We start from the raw sequence: 13,170 nt of genomic DNA, 5'->3' as shown, positions 1-13,170 counted from the left end.
ATATGAGATTTTAGTAATATAAACATGAAAACAAAGCTTCCTAACAAAATGAAATACTATTTTGGAAAATGAGGCATGGGAAGCATATTTCCTAATAGAACATATGAAGTATAAAATATCTTGATTTAATTTAAATCTCTCTATGTATAATCTGTGAATTTTTCAAAATTCACCAAAATTATTGGCAGTAGAAGAAAGACTAGAAGGAAATATTATACATAAGAATATTACTCATCCTTAATATCCAATAAGAGAGTTGTGACTTTTATTTCTTTTTTACTGTTGCCTGTAGCTTCCAGTTTTCTTCAATAAATATCTATTATTATTAATATTAGAACAATGAATCATTTAGAATATTAAAAGAACTAACCCTTTGAATCAGGAAAGGGTTACACTGTTAAGCAGACTTTATACACTCTGTGGAAGGGCTTACCTTTTTTACTTCACATTTCAAAGAACACTGAAGGCTCACATTATCAGGTTATAATTTCACTCTGTTGGAGTTATTGCTTGCATATAAATCCTAGCAGGAGACATTAGCTGTGATAGGGATATTTTCTCTCTGATCCAAAAGCATCTTGCCTTTTTTCCCTGAACTATTGTAAAAATTATTACAAAAATGTCTTGGAAAATAAAATCAATGCTGTACCTAACTCCACTGCATTAACAGGTTTTTCATCAAATTCTACAAGTAATGCATTATATTGCTTTTCTTTTCCAAAATAGCAACATGAGGTAATTTCCATTATACTCTTTTTATAATTGAAAAAAAAGTTTCATTTTCTAAATGTTGAACAATACAATAAGCTGCTTGCTTATATTCTCATCTGGGACCTTATTTCTAATTTCAATTTAAAGATGGTTTGAAGTAAATTAAATGGGCCTATGAAACAAAATCTTCTCAAAACCCAAGTTTAAAATGAGATGAGATCTTCGATTAAAAATTTTACATGTTACGTTGTGACAGCGTTATTTAATCGTGACAGGAAGAGGCAGCTGGTAACTGCAGCCTCAGTTTGCAAAGAGGAAAAGAGAAATCCACATATTAGAAGAATAAATTTCTGGGTATTACACAGATATGGCCCATATTCACCTAGCTTTTGGAAAGTGGTTTTCTCTTTCTTTCACATCAAGGTCATTCCAAACTAACTACTTTGTTTAGTCAATGTAATACAATGTAATATGGCAAAGTATTGTTATACTCACCAAAGACATAATCTCAAAGCACTGAAGAAGTTCAGCTGTGTTTAAAAATCCAAGGTCTAATCTTTATAGCTTCCTAATCAGTGAATGCTTACATGCAACTAGCTCACTAAAACATGTCATAAACTTACACATATGTACTTTGATTAGGAACAAAGTTTAGGATTGTCCATACATTTATAGAAAAATCCCACTTATATCTAGAAATCCAGAGATGTGGGGCTAGCTTAAGAGCATTCTTCTACTGGGGAAAAATGCTGAATGGCTTTCATTTTGAAAAAAAATCTGTGCCTGTCTTTTTTCATATCTTTCTCTCTCTTTTTTTCCTTTTTTAATTTTTTCAGAAACTAGCACTTCAGCAAATCACATATTTAGGCTGTGTTATGATGCATGGTGTTTTCATAGTAATGTGACATGTCTAAATGACAAAACGCTGGCTATCTACCAAAAATGCAAAGTAGTTTAAATATTTTTCCAAAGGAAAAAAAGGCCATTATCAATTTCTTCAGCAAATTTCTTTGCTGTAAAATGGCAGCCAACCAACTTAACACCAAATTTTCACAAAGTACAATGAAACAAAGGGTTTTAGGTATTGACAATTTTGTTTATGAAATTGTTCACTACCCATAGCTTCTTCCTTCTTGGCTCGGAGAGGTAAAATTATGAACCTTGAAATTGCTTTATCTCCCCTTTGTTCCTAGAGAAGGAGTAATAGAAGACTCCCTCCCCAAATTGCACATCCCTCCCACTTTATGAGATCTGAACTGCAGGTGGTTGGATGTTTTTATTTAGAAAATAACTTATTTACAAATCATGGATGGCAAAAATCTGGCATTAGTTCTCCTTTTTGTGTGGCGCAACTTATATTTTAATAAATTGTTTATTTTATTCTGACTTCTCACAGGTACAGCTACCCTGAAAGAACCAGATGTGTGTAATTATCAAGAGATGAGCTTCCTTACAATTGAGAAAGGAGGAAAAAAAAAAAAAACAGCCTCCCTTTTTGGGGGAAACTTTTTCTATTTTTTCCCCCATTTATTTGGACACCAAGGGGGAAGAAAGAAGAAAGGAAAAGAGTAAAGAAGTGAGATATATACTGTGTTTTAAGGGCCTGACGTATGTCCCCAAACCTAGCCATATAAATGAACCCTTTCAACTTGAAAAAAAAAAAAAAAAAAAAGGCAAAAAACCAAAAAACTTCCCTTTATTATTCCCTCAGTTTTTTCCCTTGCAGTGGTCCATGGTGAAATTCTTTCTGGGAATCATTCACCCAGCCTTAATTCTAATAGAAGACTTCAGAGCAGTTTGTGTCTAATAACAGCTCTGTGGAGGCCCTTGAAATTCTAATAAAGAACCATCAACCTATCAGAAGAACATGTAATTTTATGTTCATTACTTCTTGGTGCCTAGCTGTAGAATTTGGATGGTTGCACCTCAATTAAAAGTTGAATTGAAGTTAATATCATTTAAATAAAAACTTCAATAAAAAGTTAAAGTTCTATTCTTAATAGCATTAATACCCTCTAATGACCGCTATGGTCATTACCACCAGATAACTGACCTCCTTGACCCTTTCCTAACTGAGACACCTTTTCGTAGCACAATTATTTAGCAGTAATGAGCACTCAATGGGAGATTATTGTGTAACCAAGCACCTTGACTTACCATTCTCAGCCATCTCCATTCTTCCACAAATATTGCAGTTTTCCATTACAAGTTTTTCTGTTTCTAAAAGAGAAAGCTGCTCCAGCTCCACATCCACTCCTCCCACCCTTAGCCCTGCAGAGGTTTATCATATAATTGTGAAAAACTTTAAATGTAATTAAAATGGTATAGGGGAAGTCTACTGTTCATGTGTAATGACCGCTGCTAAAGACCTTAATCTCCACCATTTAAGACCACTCTAAAGACAAAGAGAGGGGCAAAAAAAAAGAATGCTTAAAAAAGAAGTTAAATGTGGCTTTCTAAGTCTCTTTCCAACTGGACTTTGCATATGGTGCTAAACTGGAAAATATGGGAGACAAAAAGAAGTCCAAAAGGATGATTTTAAAGGAGAGACTTCCACAAATCCTTTAAGAACTTCATTTCCTGTTTTCCCTTTCCTGGAGACTGCCATTGACTGGGGGTAGGGCCAGAGAAGAAAGCAAAGAGACACTAACCCACTTTTCTGTTAAAATAACATCCTATTAGGCTCAGTTCCTGAAAACATTGAGACATTCTCATTTCATAATGTATCTTTAGAGCACTATTTAAGGAAAAAATTAAACTTACCCTGCTCTGAAACTTTATATTTTAATTAAGAACAAATCCAGTTGATAGAAAGTAATTCCAGTTTTTGTGGCAACTCAATGTGATAATCTAGAAAAACAATATAACATCAAATACTGATGAATAAATAACTAATTTTCTTACAAGTGAAACTGGGTTGCAAAGAGAAGGAAAACAGTACCGATATGTGAGATATTCCTAGTTCAAAGTTCATTTATTTTATTTCTCTGATTTTCACATTGAGTTTTTATTGCAGTAGGACATCATCCAGAGAATGAAGACAGATAGTCTTCAATTCCTCAGAGGACAGACAAGAGGAACTGAACATTTGATGGTACTTTCAGATGTAAACAAAAGAATTTGTTCACAATGATTTTTCCACTAACATAATATGTTGCTCTGAGGAGTCATATAATCTCTTTTTCTATAAGCCTGTTAGACTTTAGGTCTATATACATGTCCATAAGCCCTGAACAAAGGCAGGGAGACTGAATAAAACTTCAATTGATATCAGCCTAAAGGTTCAGTGATTCCCAATCCTTTCAAGATTACAAGAAGAAGAAGAAGAAGGAAGAGGAGGAGGAAGGGGAGGAGGAGGAGGAGGAGAAGAAGAAAAGAAAAAAAAGAAAAGAAAAGAAAAGAAAAGAAAAGAAAAGAAAAGAAAAGAAAGAAAAGAAAAGAAAAGAAAAGAAAAGAAAAGAAAAGAAAAGAAAAGAAAAGAAAAGAAAAAAAAGAAAAGAAAGAAAGATCACCAATAAAACAGTATGTACTAAATACTGAAATACTGTATTGGGTACAGGTATTGAGTATTGGGGACAGATATTGGGTACAAAAGCAAAGATGAAGGAGGTCTAGTTATTGTCCTCACAGAGTTTAGAATCTAGTGAATAACAGCAAGACAGAAGGAAATATATGAGAAATATCTGTTGCTTCACAGAGACACAACATGCTAAAGGAATATAACAGATGTGATTGATTTTGACTGAAGGAGAATTAGGACAACCCTAATGGGTGAAGTAATACTTGAGAAGGATTCAGAAGAAATGCAGTTAGGATGGGTAAAAAGCAGAGAAGAGCACCCAGCCCAAGGAACAGGCTTGGACCTGTGGTTGAGTGTGGCATTGGAGAAGTGGGGTCAAGGTGACAGAACATAGGGTCTGTGAGTCCAGAGAAGTGATTTGATGCTGGATCAAGGAAAATTTGGAGTACCTTTTAAAGGAATTCAGATTTATCTGTGGCAAGGCTTTTGAGCTGGAGCTTTATGTGACCCAACATGTATTTTAGGAGGATGATGATGGAAGTAGAGTGATCAGTATTCAGAGGCAAAATTGAAGCTGAGAGTCAATTTAAAGCCAGTGACATTATTCAGTTTCAGCACTGTGCCTGAATACTGAAGACTCTGGGTGGGGTGGGCACTGCCAACATTAACTACAGGGTTATAGACAAATCAGGATGCCCTCAGGACCTCATCTGTAAAATACAAATTATGTGCAACTCCCTGAGTCTATCTGTGGGAAATCAGATTTCAAGATTAGTCTTGGCCCTCTCTGGCTGGAATGATAAGCCCTAGACCAAGTAAGTGGGTGTAGAAAGGAGATGAGACCTAAGAGAAAAGCACCCAAATGTTGGTGTTCCACTGATGTGGAAATAAAAACATTCTTGACCAATCATCCTTGACCTAAGCTGGGAAAACAAACCAAATTAGACATATATTTGGCATTATAATGGGCTTCCCAGTTAGTCCCTGTTGGTCTCTGTACATATCAGACCAAAGCCAAGCCCAAGTGCTGTCAACTAAATAGCACCTGGAATGACCCCTGAAGGGCTGGTAAAAAAGCCTCCTTTTGGCCAAAATGGTTGAAATGGTGCTTAACTCATGTCTTTCCAGCAGATGCCAGAAGCAGGAAGAGCAATGTCCCACATGCAGCTGGTGCTCAGGTATGACCACAGGTGAGGCTTCTACAGACCAAAAAGAAAAACTGTCAGGCAAACATTTTTACTACACTGAAAGAAAATGGAACAGGAAGGTTTTTTTTTTTTATTATTTGTATAAAATATATTGTTCTTCCAGGCTGCAGTGAAATAGTTTCTATTTAATTGCACAGAAATCCTAAGAAGGTTACAGCAGTGAAACATTAAAATTCTAAGGGCAACTAATAACATTAAAACTTTATAGCCCCAGATAGAATAATTTAGACAAAAACAACATGAACATATGTTTTGTGTAATAATAACAAACATTTATAGCTGTCAAGAGAGAAAAACACAGGTTTATGCACACCTTAATGGTGTGCATGGGTGAGCATGAGTATATTTAAAACATAATATATTACAAAAATGACAGCAGGCATGGCTCTTCTGGGTACTATGTTAAATCAATGAATAAATTACCAAAAGTGAGCTGTGGCTGTTTGGATGTGTAATTGAGCTTAACGTATGTAGTGTTATTTCAAAAGAAACTGTTCAAGGAGTTTCGAGCCCAATCCACTCTGCATCTATCCTAGGCAGTTTACAAATAGCAATAAATGAAACCGTTTCACAGTAGGAAGGAAGTTTAGTTATACACATTACTTAAATGGAGGAAAAGTTAATTTTAATATGCTTTGCAGGAATTGAAAACAAACTTATAATAATTTGCTTATGTTCACCAAACTGGAAATTGAAATGTTAATATTTGAATTTAAATTTATTTTAATTATTCACTGTATGACTCACAAAACCACTAGAAACTATCTGTTCAACTTACAACAAATACATATACAACCCTTCATAAATATATGTTTATTATTGTACTTGTTTTAATTACATCATTTGAATGCCACACTTTTTCAAAAAATTATTGGGACTACAGAATATGAAGTAAATTTTAAGCTTGTTTGTGTCAACAAGTTAATGGCAATTGGTAATAACTGTGCTGCAGACAAAGCCATTAATGTGATTTTTTGAATAAAAATAACTTCTCATAATTTTGTTTCTAATTATAAGGTTGTTTGTCTTACTTAGCACTCTACAGTTTTATGAAACAGGGAAAGAGGTATGTTTTCTTCTCTTTCCCTGCCTGTTTTTTTCTGGCCTTAGTCACCTCATATTTTTCTGTGATATAAAAAATGCTGTGACCCTCTTACATAGAAAAGCTGAGACAAAATTCTGTAAGAATTAATTCCTAAACCATTTGAATTACAGATCTTGCCAAGTAGCCAAAAGGGCCACTCAACAACCGTAATTTCTTTTTAGGAGATTGCAACTTTAAGCAATTTAAAATGTTATGACGGGCTTAGGTAACAACCATGCTGACTCCTTATTTTCCATTTCTTTTGTGTTAATAGGGTCATTATATCATGGCAGATGCAGGATGCAGGACTGTCATGTGTTTTATGAAAGGCAGACTATTTTTCTTGAACAGCATATTTTCATCTGTCCTATTAGTCCCGTGTTCTGTCGTCATTTATAGCCACCTAATACCACAAGTATCTTCCAATGCCCTCCCACAATCATGTGGGGCCCTGGACTCGTAAACCCAGGCTCGCTTTTCATTCACACTAGATAAATAGCTTCCCACTAGCACTGAAAATAACTAAACTTAACTTATACTTAACAAAGATCTCTTTATTCAGAATCACAATACAATTAGGTAGGAAGCCGTCCCTCTGCATTTTCACCACCACTTTTCCTCCTGTTGCCGCTATTAACTCACTTTGCCACTCTATTCTCTTCTCCCAAACTTTTGCACAAACCAACCAATTTACTGACTCTGCCAAACACTAATCCCCCAGGGTTTCCATGCTTCTGTGAGCAGATGATGATTAACACAGTTGGGGCAGTCGGATGCAGAGAGACAGTGGAGCCCACTTAGTGCTCAGGGCTCGTTAGGAGACCAAGATATGGAAAATACTAGGAAATCCCGCTTGATGAGAGCTGGGAGTTTAAAGACCGGGCCATATATGCTGAAATAGGTAAAGCTACTTGGAAAAAGCTTCCTTAGCTTACCCTCTTTGGAGTCTTCTCTGTCTGGGACTGGAGCCATAGTTCTATTATCCCTAGGGACTGATCCCACACAGGTATTGCTGGCAGTTAAGCAGCAAGCATCAAATACTTTGCAGAGAGAAATTCACTGAGGCTCCTGTGGGCAAGGCTTTAAGAGCCAGAGCCTTTCCCTGACTATATTCATTATAGCAGCCCATTTTCCTTTCTCTGATTTAAACTGGGTCTTATAGAATTAATGGGCAAAGAATGGGAGAATGTGGGAACTAGAAAGGGATCAGCAGCCAAATTAGTGTTAAAGCACCAGCCAACTAGCATGTTTCAAGTGTTGCCCTATGCCTAGTAGACCTACCAAAAATAAAAAATGAACACAGAGTCATAGAAGCAATTTACTTTAGACCTCTAGATACATGTTAATAAAATCTTAACCTCAAAGATCCTTGACAAGGTATCATAATACTTTGCAATAACAATAACAAACATTAATATTATAATTAAGGAGGTCAGATCCTGTATCTTCTATATTTCAGAAGCTAGTCACCTTAGGGCATAATGCTAGAGTTCAAAAAGTATGAAGATGTCACACACTGAATCTGTAGGGTCTATAGCACAAGTATTTTTGCACTGAAGGGGAACAGGAATCCCAGGTATCACAGGATAGGCTGTGTGGAAGACATGGCCTCTGCTGGTTTTTCTGGCACCTTAACAGCTCCTACCACTACCACCTGGGGTCCCCGTGTTGTAAAGCATATGGCTCTGAGTACTATTGCCTCAAAGTGGCTCCTTCTAGATTCAACTTCCTGCTTTCCTTTTCATATCCATCCCCTCTGCCTCCAGTTGTGCGCTGAATCCTTGCTTCCAGCTGTGCTTTTGGTTCTCATGCCCACCTTCGTCCTGGATGCTGTGATTCTCCTTCATTCCATGTTGCAATGTTTCACTCAAAGTTCCTCACTTTAACCCCGGACCATGGGTCCAGCCCCCCATCTCACCACGCATGAGAGCAGGGAGTCAGATGCCTACCCTGGTGACAACAATAGGAGTTTATGTATGAAATATCTCTGATCTTCTTAGCAATCATGTATGAATTAATTAGCCAACCTTTCAACTCTGACAATACATTCATAAATATCATTCTTTGTTTGCAGGTGCAGGAAAAGGATTCTCCGACCTGATAATCCCTGGGGATGGCACCTTCTATTTGCCTATTGTTTATGGATATAGGGACTTAGCTCAAGCTCTCAGTGATCTGATTCTGAAATATATCTCATTGCCCCTATCATTATTTCTAGTCCCAAAGTCAGTTCCTTTCCAACAATGAAAATTATCAATAACTTCAGTCTTGGAAAAAACTTCCTAGTGTATTTGGTTTTTTTTCTCCTCCAAAGCATATCAGTCATTATGCTATCACTACTATATTATGAGATATATTCTTATTACAGTTTGTTTGGAATATTAACTTTACCAAATCAACATACCTTTTTCTTTTCATCAGAACTATTTTAAGATATCAATAAAATTATGAACCACTAAGTAGCTAAAATGAAATAGTAAAAACTAAATAGTTGTACAGTGGTATATACTTTCCTTCAATGACTTTCATAATTTTTATTAAACTTAATGGAATTGTCAAGTACATTCTACTAATATACAATAATCTTATAGTGATTATGGGAAACAGGAAAATAAAGGAAAAAAAGAGGTATACTTTATTGAAATTGCACATTTGGTTGTCCTTCCTGAGAGCTCAAAAGCAATTACTTAAATTAAAATTAAGTGTTTGAAAATTATAGTATTGTACAGCTGCCACACTTTTCATTAATTCACAACTTGTAAGCCCAGGATATCAGTGAGCTAACTAACTCAAATAACCCCGCGTAAAATGTCAAAAAAGGCAAATTTTCAAGTATGGGCATAGTAGGTGGCTTTCTTTTTCTTTTTTTTTTTTTAATTGTGAAATGCAAAGCTATAAAAAATTTTGCATTAAAAAGATATTTCACCTTAGTTTTATATAAGCAGCTTAGATTCCATTTTATCAATTAAATTAATTGAATCTACAAAACTTCAGAGTATAGATCAATTTACAAAAATGATACATATTTAAAGGACCAACAGAAATAAGTAGCCTAAAGAATTACCACATATTATAAGGATTTTGAATTCTGTTGCAAATTTTTTGTTCATCAACAAGCATTTTTTGAGAGTAGTCTTTGAGGGGCATATGCTGAACACTTCAGTGTTCAGAACAATGAACAAAAAATAGTTCCCCACCTTCAGAGAGCATACAGCGTGAGGAATATCTTTAATGCAAAATCCAAAGATGAATGTGCTAAGTGCTACAACTGAGGTACAAATGCTATAGGCACTTTCAGGAAATTGGCAGTCACTCTGACTCAGGTAGGTCCTGGGGTGGGAATGAAAAGGATGGAATAGGTGCAGATGGACAGGATCTGAGGAGTAGAATGAGAAGAGCAGAGAAAAAAAGGACATGTGGCTGTAGCAAATGAAAACAAAGGAGACTCACAGGGACAAAGTTAGGAAGGACGGAATTTTATAGGTAGGCAATAGAAAACCACCAAAGCATTCTAGGTGGAAGAATTACAGTGCAAATGGAAAAGAGGCGAGACAGACACCAACAAGGTCAATTTGGAATCTAGTCTTAGAATCAGGTCCTCTGTGAACTCTGAGTTGTGCAGAGGTTGGGAGCAGGGAGGGCTAGAGAAACTTCAGGTGGCAATAAGCAGGGGTGAAAAGCCTTAGAGTCCTGAGTCAATCAAGAAATTCCACTTTGGTTTTCTGTGTGTGTGTGTGTGTGTGCATGTGTGTGTTAAAAGCATATTTTACTTTATTTTATTTTATTTTATTTATTTTAACACTTGGTTTGTTTTACATGTTGGGATTATGAGTAAGATTCAGTTTGAAATAAATTAATTGGCTAATACTTTTTAAATTAAAACCACCAATCAAGATCACATGCCTTATTTACAGACTACAGAGCTGAGACTCGACTATTTGATTTGGTAACTAAGAGGTCATGAGTGAACACTGATAAGGATAATTTCAATCAAACACCTGTGGCCAAAGGTACCATGTAGCAATGAGTTGAGAAGAGGTTTAAAAAGGCGGATGATGGTTTAGCAGTGAGGACTAAAACAAGTAAAAGAATTTTGAACAGTAATAGAGAAAGATTCAAAGGGTAAAATACTCAGCAGCTGATAACACTTCATTAAAACAGTGAATTTGTTGCTTAAAATGCATGTATTTAATGCATTTAAATAAATAAGAGAAAATTCCAACTCTTCTAACAGAAGAAGCCTAAGGAAACAAGGAAATTGTCAAAAATGCTGAAGGAGCATGGCTCCAGGGTAAGTCAATTCAGCTATTCAGTAATATTTTCAAAGAAACCCATCTTTCTCCTTTGTCATCTTGGGCATATAAACCTTGACTTCAACCTAGCTCTATTCATAAAGCGACAAAATGGCTACAGCAGTTCAGCCTCACGTCCTTTTGAAAACATCCAGAGTTTGAAAGGGAATCTTTTCTTCTTGTTCATCTCTTTCTACAAGAAGAAAAAAAAGCTATTCTGAAAGCCCTGCAGAGACTTTTCTTCATCTCCAGTCAGAAGTGCATTAGTTGGCTGTGCCGAAACCAATCAGTAACATGGAAGGGAGTCCTGATGGTTGTCTGAGGGACCATGAGTCACTGCCTGGGCTGGGGAATACAGTCCACCTCCCAGAACCACACAGTACAGAATTAGTGGGGTAATGGCTATTGGGTAGGCAGTCCCCATGCCTGCAAATGAAGCCTAATAAGCATTGCTTGATGCTGCTGTTGATGATTATGTCAATAGTGAATTATCCCCAACCCATTTCCCTCCTAGGAGGCAAAGTGTGCCTATACTTCCCAATATCCAATTTTTATCACTTATGGGAAGAAAGAGAACTATTGATTGCCTAGGAAAAGTATGCACAACAAGAGTTTCTATTTTAAGGCATTCATTGAAAGAATCTACTATGACACAACATCTGCTTAAGATGCAGGATTTCCAAAGAGATCCTATCTTCAAACTCTGTTACCTGATTCCTCTTTTGCATATTAGCCAAAAGAGAATAGTCATTAAGCTTTTTGTATACAACTGACACTAAAAGAATCTGCAGATAACAACAGAAGATGCTATTTGTCAAAGGTCTGGAGCAGAAATACAAGTGAAAACTATGATACAATTGGAGAAAATACAAAAGTAATTACAAAGGAAGGAAACCATTCGGAGCATCAAATTCACCTTTATGCCATGATGTTTTTATTCACATTGCTGTTCTCTCTGTCCTATACTACACCGTTAATAATTCTTAGCCTTCAACCAAAAAAAAAAAAAAAAAAAGAGGATTGGGGAAAACTTGCAAGTACTGATTAACGGTAATAGTTACCGAAGTTAGTTACAAATTTCTCACCTATCAGGAAATGAGATGATTTCATTTCACTCTAAAACACAACAAAAATTAATAGTAACACTATTTAATAATAATTTTGAAAAAATACATTTTTTTTCCATTGACTCATACTACTTTAATTTACTTGAGAGAAAAAAAGCATCATGCATAAGAACTGCATTAATTGGGACACCTGGGTGGCTCAGTGGTTGAGCGTTTGCATTTGGCTCAGGGCGTGATCCCAGAGTGCCAGGATTGAGTCCCACATCAGGCTCCCTGCATGGAGCCTGCTTCTCCTCCCTCTGCCTATGTCTCTGCCTCACTCTCTCTGCGTCTCTCATGAATAAATAAATAAAATCTTTAAAAAAAAAAAAAAAAAAGAACTTCATTAATGATAAGTTGTAGTAGGCCCAGAAAGTTGCCATTTTATAAATAAATATATACCTCTCTCTTCAAAGAGTTTGTAAAGTGAGGAAACAATAGCGTAAGTAGGGGAAGTGAGTTTAAGACACTTGTTAAGTATACAGCAGGTCAAGTTCTGGAATCTCCAAAGTCTTGAATAATGGGAAAATTCCCAACACATTAAGTGGTTGGCATCCTACGATAGTCAATATTACAGATACAATTGAGCCTCCTTAGCATTGGAATCATGAGTTTACAACATGTGGTTATTCATTTACTTTCAGCTAAGAAAGAAAGAAAAGCTTTGGGCATGAGGTTCTGAAAAAGAGAAAAGGGCTGAGACAAAGGGGAGTTTTTCAAAATTCCTCATAATTCAAAATGCATAGCCCTCAAATTATGGATGAACTTTAGAAGGTTCAAATAAGTACTGACGTTCATATATATTAATTTCTTTCTAGTCTCACAACTAGACCAACAATTCCCATCAGAAATTACTTAACTGGTTTTAGCCAGATGGAACTATCTAGTGAAATTCAGTATTTCCCCCATCTATCTAATGAAAGCCAGAAGAGGCATCAAATGAATGACAGCAGGAAAATAAATCTGACCAAGCTGGTTTGGAAAAATGCATGAGTCTGTGTTTTATGGAGACTGTTCCAGAGAAGTGATCCAGGTCATTTTACAATGCAGGGCTCCTCAACCCTGTATTTCCTACAAAGGTCCAGAAGAGTATAAACTATATTATGTTAGCTAAACCTCATTCATCATTTACTAGAAGCATGTGTATGTACACAGATTATAGTGCACCAAATATAATATGTCAGAGATTAGACTTTGTTAGCGATTCAAATAGTGGCATGATCCAGTTCTGCCCTTTCAGTTTATGTCA

At 36.0% G+C, this 13,170-nt stretch overlaps 1 protein-coding gene and 1 long non-coding RNA gene across 6 annotated transcripts in view; one reads left to right on the top strand and one right to left on the bottom strand.

Moving 5' to 3' along the window:
- The window catches only part of AKAP6 (A-kinase anchoring protein 6), a 539,311-nt gene that overhangs the window by 196,390 nt on the left and 329,751 nt on the right, over positions 1–13,170 (bottom strand). The gene's annotated exons all lie outside the window — the stretch shown is intronic.
- Positions 4,168–9,367, top strand: LOC144320046 (uncharacterized). The gene is made up of 3 exons (XR_013385634.1): positions 4,168–4,233; positions 5,360–5,421; positions 8,598–9,367. It is a non-coding gene; the product is annotated as an uncharacterized LOC144320046 (long non-coding RNA).

Source organism: Canis aureus, chromosome 9 (assembly GCF_053574225.1).
Source record: "Canis aureus isolate CA01 chromosome 9, VMU_Caureus_v.1.0, whole genome shotgun sequence".
Classification (NCBI taxonomy): domain Eukaryota; kingdom Metazoa; phylum Chordata; class Mammalia; order Carnivora; family Canidae; genus Canis; species Canis aureus.
Note: the sequence above shows the minus strand (reverse complement) of the source record. Positions and strands in the feature narration are given on the sequence as shown.